The sequence below is a fragment of the Mya arenaria genome, chromosome 11 (assembly GCF_026914265.1).
Source record: "Mya arenaria isolate MELC-2E11 chromosome 11, ASM2691426v1".
Lineage (NCBI taxonomy): Eukaryota > Metazoa > Mollusca > Bivalvia > Myida > Myidae > Mya > Mya arenaria.
The window spans coordinates 64,599,640-64,609,639 of record NC_069132.1 but is presented as its reverse complement, the minus strand read 5'-3'; the positions used below and the strand labels follow the sequence as shown (position 1 = coordinate 64,609,639).

At 34.6% G+C, this 10,000-nt stretch overlaps 1 protein-coding gene across 1 annotated transcript in view; it reads left to right on the top strand.

The window, feature by feature from the left end:
- The first annotated feature begins 1,543 nt into the window (after positions 1-1,543).
- Positions 1,544-10,000, top strand: part of LOC128207140 (leucine-rich repeat-containing protein 58-like) — a 35,368-nt gene continuing 26,911 nt past the window's right edge. The window contains exon 1 of the mRNA XM_052909912.1: positions 1,544-1,621. The gene's annotated coding sequence lies outside the window, so the exon portion shown is untranslated. The remainder of the gene's footprint in view (positions 1,622-10,000) is intronic.

The window sequence follows — 10,000 nt, the reverse complement described above, 5'->3', positions numbered from 1 at the left end:
GCTTATTGAACATGTATTCAAAATAAACCATCTCTCTCTATTTAAAACTATGTTTGTATATCAAGGATTGTTAGGTACCGCCTTGGAACCTATAATAACTTCAGTGAATATGCTACCGTAAGTGTTCAAAATCGCATTCAAGTCATTGTCATCTATTGATCAACTGACTAACACGGAAAATATTTCTCCCCAGTTAAGCTCTATTTCCCAAGCCAGTACCTATCAAAGAGATTTGGTCCATCATTGTTTACCACAATGGTCGGCAATACAACGTTCTTGTCCCCTTCCTTTGTTCTTCGTTTTCTTCGTTAATAGCTAACCGTCAAATATGACTATTATGGCCATGCGTGGGGTGTTAATAGCGTAAGAATGTCAAGTCACTCAAGCTACTCAATCCACCCAGGCGGGCTTGACATGTTCTAAAAAATATAGCACAACCTAAATAACCTAAAATGCAACAACTACATATGCAGACCTAGTATATGTACATAGTGAAAAGAACAAGAATGTTAGTGCCGTTAAAAAGATAAACAAATATAATGTTCTCATTTTTTGCAATAAAATAATATTCTAATCGTTCAGTTTTGTTTTTTTTCAACATAGCAGACCATTTTTATTCTTCATTTCACAGCGAATTTCTACTCTCCTCATTGTCGAATGTAATAACTGAAGAGTTTATAAGCTTATACGCATGTATTATCGACGAGCATCACAGTACAACCGAACATTTAGACAGTGCGAACAATTAGTATAAGATCACCCTATAGTCTATTTAACATTACTACAGCCGTCAATATCAAACGAATAACTGACAGAATTACACTTTTCTCATACTAATGGGCCAGAAATAAGTACATGCACAGGGGCACACACCTTAACTGAAGTTTAGAGAAAGATATGTTTACCTTAAATATAACAATTAGTTAAATGCAGAAATGTGTTCTTATTACCTAGTGTCCGTTATCAGATTTCATTGAAACTTGATTTTTTTGCAGTCGTTTAGAGCTGCATCATGTTTAGAAGCTGTTGCACTCCATTGATATAGAATTACACTTCGCATAAAGCACAAATAAGTAAAAACAAAAACAAGTATTATAACCGCTTATTTTTTCTAGGCAATTAAAAGTATTGCTTAAATAATCATCCGAAAATAATTTATGTTTCAATGTCAGTAAATAAGGCGAACATGAGAATAAGGCGATTCATAATTAACTTTGTATACATGTGCGTAACATTTTGGGTATCAGATTGTGACTGTTTCTAAAAGGGCCGATGGTTATTACGTGCGTGCAGTTTGCATCCACTGAGTTCATTTTCTCCTGAAAATCCCCCCTCCCAAAATCTATATTGGTATCGAAGAAGGAGGAAACACCCTTTTCTTTGGTGACAACCCCGCCCCATCCGTTCTCAGGTATCCCCTTTCCTTCTCTCCAAAAAGTAAATGTAATTAAATATCATTGAGGCAAAACCGATCTGCTGCTTAGATTTAATAAAATGGATAAATTGTGCATGCAGGCCGATTTCAGTAAAGACGGTTTGACTAACAATTTAAGTACGATAACAATAAAATAATTCGTTAAATGAATGATTGTGAAAACGACAACAAACAACAAATATCTGGGTATTTTCTTATTATTTCTTTATTATTTTAGAACATACATTTAATTCACGTATTGCATATCGTTTAAATACGACTATTATTTCAGTTGTCATATTGTTTAATGGCACTACTGTTCCTGCGTACGATTTTCGGGATATTTGGTCTTACTCAGTGACTGTTACCACTTACGGATATCGATTACGGACTTGATATTCTCTACTTGAGTCAAGCAAGCAGCGGTCAAAAATAAATTCTATAATATAAATCATGGACCAATATATCTAGCAATTCAAAACCAAGTTCTAGGTTCAAATACAGTACACAACGAGTTGGACCCACTTTCCTCGCTCACTTCGAGGGATAAAGGCGATGATCGTGGATTTCCTCAGAGGGTAAAACTGTTGCCCTCGCTAAAATCCCCCCGGGTTCCTCCAAGTGGCTGGCTTACCGCCGAGTTTAATATGAACAATAGCATTGAGAATCATCCGATTTTAAGATCCCGCAGCTGAACTCCGAGTTTAATCAGATAAGCAAGAAATCATTCTTGTTTCTAGAAGTTATTTATTTTATGCTTATGCACATTGTTAAGCATAAAAGATTTTTACATGAACCAAAGTTTAATTTGTATTTGTGTCCGTAAATGCCAATTGAATATTGTCTTGAATAATAAACATTGAATCATTAAAGTATTGCCACTCATTTTACTGCATCATAAAGAAGCCGACTATTTACATGATTCTGAACCATGACCTCTGATGTCAAGCGTGTGATCAATACAATGTAGAATATACTATTTATTATTGGTGGTTAAAAATAGCTATGACGTTTAATGGAATTTTCCACAGAAAACGAGACAAGAAGGCTTTCAAAACCTTGCGCTGTGAACTTTGAATGCGTGTTTGACCTCCTGAGTTTCCGAAAATGTGTAACCTAGCCTTTCTCGGATGAAATGTTGATATCAGACAAAAGATCAGATCCCAGATTTTCATATTTCTGTTCGAAAAATTTATGTTTTGTGGCTAAAAGCGTTATAGCACACTCAACGAGTTAGACCCACTTTCTATTTCCCTTGACTGTCCGCGTTCCTCAGAGTTTGAATTTAAGGCCCTCGGAGGGTGGTCAGTTGACCGAAGAATTACTAGCGTGGCGTTCCTTGGAGGTATTTACTCCATGAAACTCTGCAGACACTTGATAAGAATCTATGCTAGTATTTTTTTTATTAAAAATTTCAACCGATTATGACGGCTCCAGTAAATTACTATTATTTTTTTTCCTCTGCCCATTTTGCATGAAATTAGCTTACCACAAGAATGCAGTCGTACTTTACCAATTGCACATGCATCTTATAAACATGTTTTTTGCTAATGATTGAATACATTGATCAACACATTTCACCTGAGTTCAAACACGCGTTCAAAGTTTACAGCGCATGGTTGAAGGTCTTCTTGTCTCATTTTCTGTGGAAAATTTGCTAATACATCATAGCTATATTAACCACCAATAATAAATAGTTTATTCTACATTGTATTGATCACACGTGTGATGTCTGGGGTCATTTTTCAGGTTGAGTTTTCATTATGGTAAGGTGGTGTACTGTTTTTTAGATCTTATTTCCTGCTTTTGTTCTAATCTTAACCTTAAATTTCAAGACTGCCAAAAAAAATGTTAAAAACGTATTACAGAAAAAAAGTAGAAAATGTCCATCTGTCAATTTTATGCCTACTCCTTTTTACAAACCAGTCACAAAGATGTTCAAAAAAATTGAATGGGGCTATTTAAAGACCAATGTTTATAGCCCTATTGGCTACCAGGGTAAAAGGTTGATTTGGCACACTGTACGATCGATATTCAATATATGCAATCAATGTTGTATATTGGTGCAGTATCAGCAAAAACAATTCCTCCATCCTGCCCTTTTCAGATCCTGGATTGAGCTCTGATCTGCGAATAAAATATGTAACAATTAAATACTCATAAATAACCATGTACAATGTACTGTCAGTTGTCTCTGCAGGCGAGTGGTCTAGGTGGCTGGTTTAAATGTGTATTGATCAGGCAGACCAAGTTTAATGTGAACTTTCATGATTACACTATTTGCGGAACCAATGAAACTGTTTTGTTAATTATTGCTGATATACATTAACATTCTTGATGGTAATGTTGTTCAAATCTTTGTCAGAAATCAGCCAGAAGAGTTAATGCCTTGGGGCGAGTTAACCGTCCGTGCTTCTGCGAACAATTGCTAGTGAACACAAAATTTTCAGTTTTCAGTTTGTTTGTATCTTTATTAAACTTTTTCATTATTATAACGATATTCATGAGAGCTCGGTTCATTTCTTAAACCAGCCAGATCCGTCTGATCTGACTATGCATGACTTGGTTATGGTTCTTGTAATGCTGCAGTATTTTCTAAGGGAACCAACTTTATACAGAGAGTTGTCTACTATTGTAGTAGTTCTTTACCTTTGAATGTGTTCAGTATATTACTGGGAAAATTCATGTAAGTAGAGCATAGGACTTTTTTCGTGGCTCTTGTTTTTACAGCCTTGGCATTTATTCTGTTTGATCATGCCATGTTTGCAAATGGAATTTATAACTTTGATTGATATCTTTATCAAAATGAATGTTTTTTACATGTACATGAAGCAGTGATGCAACAAATCTCATTAGCGCATCTCTTTTTTAAATAGCATGTCAAAACTTTGCAAATAATTATGTTGTCTTATTGGCATGTATACATCCATAGCAAGGCCATCAACTCTGGCTTTAATTATTTTTTAATTATGCCCCTTGTTCCAATGGGAAAAAACCCAACACCCACGCTCTGTGGCACATTTCTTAAATACCTTGCTTGAACTTGGTACATATGTTGCCCAAGATAATCATTAATGTATAACAAGACTTATAACTCTGTTTTTAATCATTGTTGAGTTATGCCCCTTGTTCCCAAGAAAAAACACACACAAGATTTGGGCTTGTTTAAGATCAATTCATAGTTTAAAAATTGTCTTTGTTTAACTTGTTTTATTAAATAATCTCCCAAATAAATGTTAAAACGGATCAACACAGAGTTTGCAAAGCCTTTCCGCCCCAGGAGCAAGGCTGGTAAAAACTGAGTAAATTGCTAAATTTACTATAGACAAACTCACTTTAATACATACGTTTTTACGCTGGTTAAAGCTTGAAGTCTTTCAATGTCTGTGGACAACAAATATTAATGTTTTATCAGAATGTTTAAACTACAATGTAGTGCCAACCACTAAAACAACTATGAAGTTGTGAGTCTCCTCTGTATCTTCAGACTCGTTACTTCCTGATTGGAAAATCTCCCCGCTATGGATTTCAAACTCAATTATTGTGCAGGATCAGCTTGATTAGTTTTCAGATTGACAGACACACAATTTATTTCTTTTGGGAGCAAAGATATTATGGTATAATTGGAGAGGCAGTAATATCTTACTGTTCGGAATACATCATTCCTGCCGCTGTTGTTTTTGTCAATAGACTAGTTGCTCTACTTTAGGTCGTCAGATTTTTTACCATAAAAACGTTTTAGGTATTGTTATAGCCTTAATGTCACTGTTGTTGACATCGTTGTCTGGGTGAAAAACTTAAACGTGGGCCGTAAATGGAAAAAAGATATATTTAAATGAAACTTGGTAGACTTGTTGCCATAGGCAATACGCACACATTTATCATAATTAGTCTTTTGGATGGACAACACCAAATATATATACTACTGCTTTGCATTATATTTTTGAACAAGCCCTGCTATATAAAACCCAGAATTTGAGCAAGCCTGGAAAGCACTTTAGCAATGCAGAGCTTGACCTGGCTTGTGCTATTTTCGACCACTGCACACACTTCCAGAATGCAAAGCCTTCACCTCTTGTTTTAATTATTGTTAAGTAAGGCCAACTTATTTTACTCAAAACAACAGATAATGACAGTTGGTGTGTAATGTTATTGAGTAACTGTCTGTTTTGATTAATCACTGATATGGTTCTCTTGAAGTTGTAAATTAGATAGATTACCTTACGATTGTTCATCAAATGAATTTGTTCAATTCTAATTACCATAGCTTTCGTTTTGGGCTCAGATGTGTCAGTGCTGAAAATGTAATGTTGAAATTGAATAAAATCAGTGGTTGCACTGTACTGTACAATTTTAGGCAGATTTCAAAGGACAAGGTGATACAGAAAAGGAACAGGGTGCTATATAAGGGTTAATAGAGCACATTGTAGCGAGCTGTGAAGAACTTGATTTGAATTTACATTGTTTTATAATTAAGTTTCAACCAGGAACTCTTCCAGGAATTGACGTTAGAGGGGGCGTTACTTAGGGACGAAACCTTTTTTAATTACTTCACTCCCTAAGAAAGGATAATTATTTGGTTTACAATTATGGCAGTGAAGTTTGGGGTTTCTCAAATAAAAGTATTTTGGGTGAAGTTAATACTTTTTTTCACCTAAATGGAGATAAAAAGTCAATTCAGATGATTGCTGGTTTCCATGGTGGCTGAAGGGTGCTACCAAAATGAAAGGGTGCAGTACCCTTTCTGTACAGTAGTGAATATTTGGATGTTATTCTTAGTTCATACTAGGTGCAGTATCCTTTACATAAATGAAAATTTTAGCCATTATGTCATGATTATCTGTCGGAATATCTATTATATATCCATGGCTTTTCCCAAACCTTTTAACACTTTGGCACTGTGGAGTCAAATTCATAATTCTGATTACTGGCAGAGTTGCACTTAAAATATAATATTTCTCTTCAATAGCATGTCTGCCCTAGGCTGCATCACTTTTGCCTAGTGTAATGTGCCTGCAACATTATATTGTCTAAAACAGTGATACATTTGTTTGTTTAGCTTCCCTGCTCAATTTCAACATCAGACAACAAGTAAATGACATTCTCAATTAATAAACAACAGTGACTTGGAAAGAATACATGCGGCATTTAAAATACTGTTAAGAGTTGTTTTCATTTTGGAAGAACATGACAAATCCTGAAACCAGAATTGAGAGCTTTTAACTTCAGGCCCCAAAAGTAATTCCTATTTAAAGTCTAATAACTCTTAATGAAATTAATGTTACACGAGTTAAAGACTTAGAATAATAGTGAGGAAAGCCAAATTCGGTTAGGCCTAAAAAAAAATTTGGTTCAGGTTACCCGACCCTACGGTGCCCTACCTATAAAATACAGGCGCCAACCCTTTCATTTTTATAGTCAGTTTTTTTAAGTGCTTTTCAATATGTAGTTTAAATACTTGAATGCTTTATACAGAAGATTACTTTAAAACCAATCTCCAATGATGAAAATAACGTTCTCTTATAAAGCCTAATAAAAATAAATAAAGAAAAAGCCTATCCACCCTACCTACATGTATTTTTAATATAACCCTAACCAAACCATTCTCTTTTGGGCCTTATAAGTGGCTTGAGAGGTTTCGAGAAACTGGGGCCTGATTTATCTTGAAATGAATATAAATAACTTTGAAAAAAATTCAAAACAGGTTTCAGCCCCTTTACCCAGTGCTTTGGGCATGGATCCAACATGTTAAAACAGGCCAAAGTCATATATATATATATTTCAGGATTAAAAATTAGCAGCTGTTGGAACCCCTGGTCTTGCAAAACATATTAAATTTATAAATACCTCGCAAAGAGGCAACACATCAATTTAATTGCAGAAAAACAGAAAGTATTAAGATTTCTTTCACAGATGTGCGCATTTCTCCCTGTGTTTAGAATGTGATACAATCTAGTTTTTAGTAAAAACTTTCAATAATAGCAGTTTATATTAGGTAGATATGATAGATTATGTACTGTATATCATGTTGTTGCCTTGGTGACATAAAAAATCATCCGCATTGATATTTTAGGCCTAATAAAAAAATGTTTGGTTCAATTAAGTACCGGGTAGTAAAAATAATTTTGTTTTTTTAGTTTCAGGTAAAAAATATTATGAACCAGTTCTAGCCAAGTTATGATTATTGAAGCATGAGAAGATAAATTTTAAAAGCAAATCATTGGTTTTCTGCCTAAAATGAATGAAAAGGTTTATTAAAAAAAATTCTTCAATGTATGGGTATGGCAAAATAATTTGAAAACATAAATGATATTCTGAAAAGTGCTTAATTAATAAAAAAAATCATTTCAGGGTTATGGTAACCTGTCAGGGAAATGGATTAGCCAATAAGCCATGATTACATGTAAGGCCTAGAAAAAAAAATGTTTGGTTAGAGTAACATCCTTTTCAAAAATAGGTAGGGTAGGTTGGCTTTTTTTTTTTTATTATGTTATATAAGAATGTCATTTTCATCAAAGCGGAATGATGTTAAAGTTTAGAATAATCTTCTGTAAAAGCATTTAAGGTTTTAAACTACAAATTGAAAAGCAATAAAAAAATAAATTAAAAAAAATATTCTTTTTTTTTAGTTCTTCTTTTTTTTTTTCTAACTGATTATAAAAACGGTAGGGTCGGCATCTATTCAGTAGGTAGGTTCAGGTAACCCGAACCGTAACCCGAACCAAATGTGTGTTTTTTTCGGCCTTATCAGTAATTAAGCTCACTGACCGCTGCTGAGATTAGATTTGCAAACCGATTAAGTTCTTATTACCGAGTTAATAAAAAATACAGCTTAATTAGCAACACACGTCTGAATTACAATAACTTGCTTAGTGTTGGTATCAATGTCTCTATACTTGCCAACAAGCATGCCCAAACCCCTGAATAACCCACTTAATAAAACTAGTTAAGGAATAATTGGAACTTTGGCAATTGTTTTTGTCAGAAACTTAGCCCCAAATAATTCCTTTGGTGGAGACATGACCTTCAACTGAGAATCTTTCTGGTATTTAGTTATTTTAAATTGATAAAATTTAGCATTACAGAAGTGCTTTTCGTAAAATGCTTTTTGAACTGTGAAGTGCTTTTCCTAGAGTTGTTTTGGAACTTTTAAGTAGAAATACCGTGTTTTCTGCTCCTTTCTTTCAAACTAAAGACAATATTCTTCATATTATAAAGAACCATTGTTTTCGGCATCTTTTCAACCTTTAAGGTAAATGAAAACAATTGTATTAATTGTGGTACATCTTATTAGGGAGTATAAGTGTGCATTTTCAAGGTGACCCCCCACTCTCTGCCCCTCCCCTTGAAATCTGGAAATTACACACAGTTGTTTATAGCCCTCTGGTGCATGTTGTTTTTGATCAGATCTCAGATCAATGAATATTGATCGGTCAAAGCATAATATTTACATTTTCACTTGATTTGTTTTATGATAAATACATTTCGCATGAATGGAAGGGCTAGTGAGCTTCATGGGTAGGAATTGTTTGAAGGAGAAAAATATGAATCAATCCTTATTATAACTGGTGCAGCACAGTCTCTTCTTTGCTCACAGCAGCCCTTTAACCCTTTGCATGCTGGGTAAATTGTCGTCTGCTCAAAAATGTTGTCTGGTTTATTTTAAATTTCTTTCAATTTACTTAAAACTTTGGGGATATATTGACTGAGTGGCAAACAGCTTGGAACCTGACCAGGCGCCGTGTTACTCGGTGTCTGGTCTGGTTCCAAGCTGTTTGCAAAGCCTTTAAAATCGCCATCAGCAGCCTAAGGGTAAAGGTATTTAGGGGGGGGGGATTTCAATATAGGAGAAAAAAAGTAATAAAATACAACCAAAATGCACCATTTTGGACAAGGAACAGTTAAACAATTAATGGGGGAGTACCCAAACCCCCTGCCAACACTTTAAACCAAATAAATTTCAGTTCTGAGTGAGGGTCGCAAGTCAAAAGGCTAGCCCCAAAGTTACATCCCCCTCTAACGTTGAATCCTAGATCCGCCCCTAGCATCAAGGCTGAATAACAGGGGCTGGTCAGCTGAAGATTTAACATTAGCCAGACATTCCTAAAACTTAGGTCTTTAAGCTAGGCTGTTTGTTGAAGAAAAGAATCACAAATTCAGAATGGCCGTTAAACTGAAACAGTCAAGTAAGTGAGTGATGATTCATTGAGTTATTTAAAAATCAAAGGTTATTCTGTTCTTGCTTGGCAGAATTAAGAACCGCATCACCAGTATTATGGATTTTAACTTTCAGCGCTTCTTCAAATTTCAGTCATTAAAAACATCACCCGCAGATTTATGTTGCCTGTCTGTTATCACTTGTAAATCACTATTGTAAAACAATGTTTAAGATCTTAAATAGCAAACAGAATCCTTGTTTTAATAAAACAATTACAGCACCAGATACAAGCTAAGATTATGTTGTTTTTTTTATGATGAGATCTATATTGACATCTGAACGAAGATCTTACAAGAAGAGCGAAACAAGAAACATATATTCAGCGGGAGTGTGAGAGAGTGACACCATGGCTGTAGCAGTAATAAATA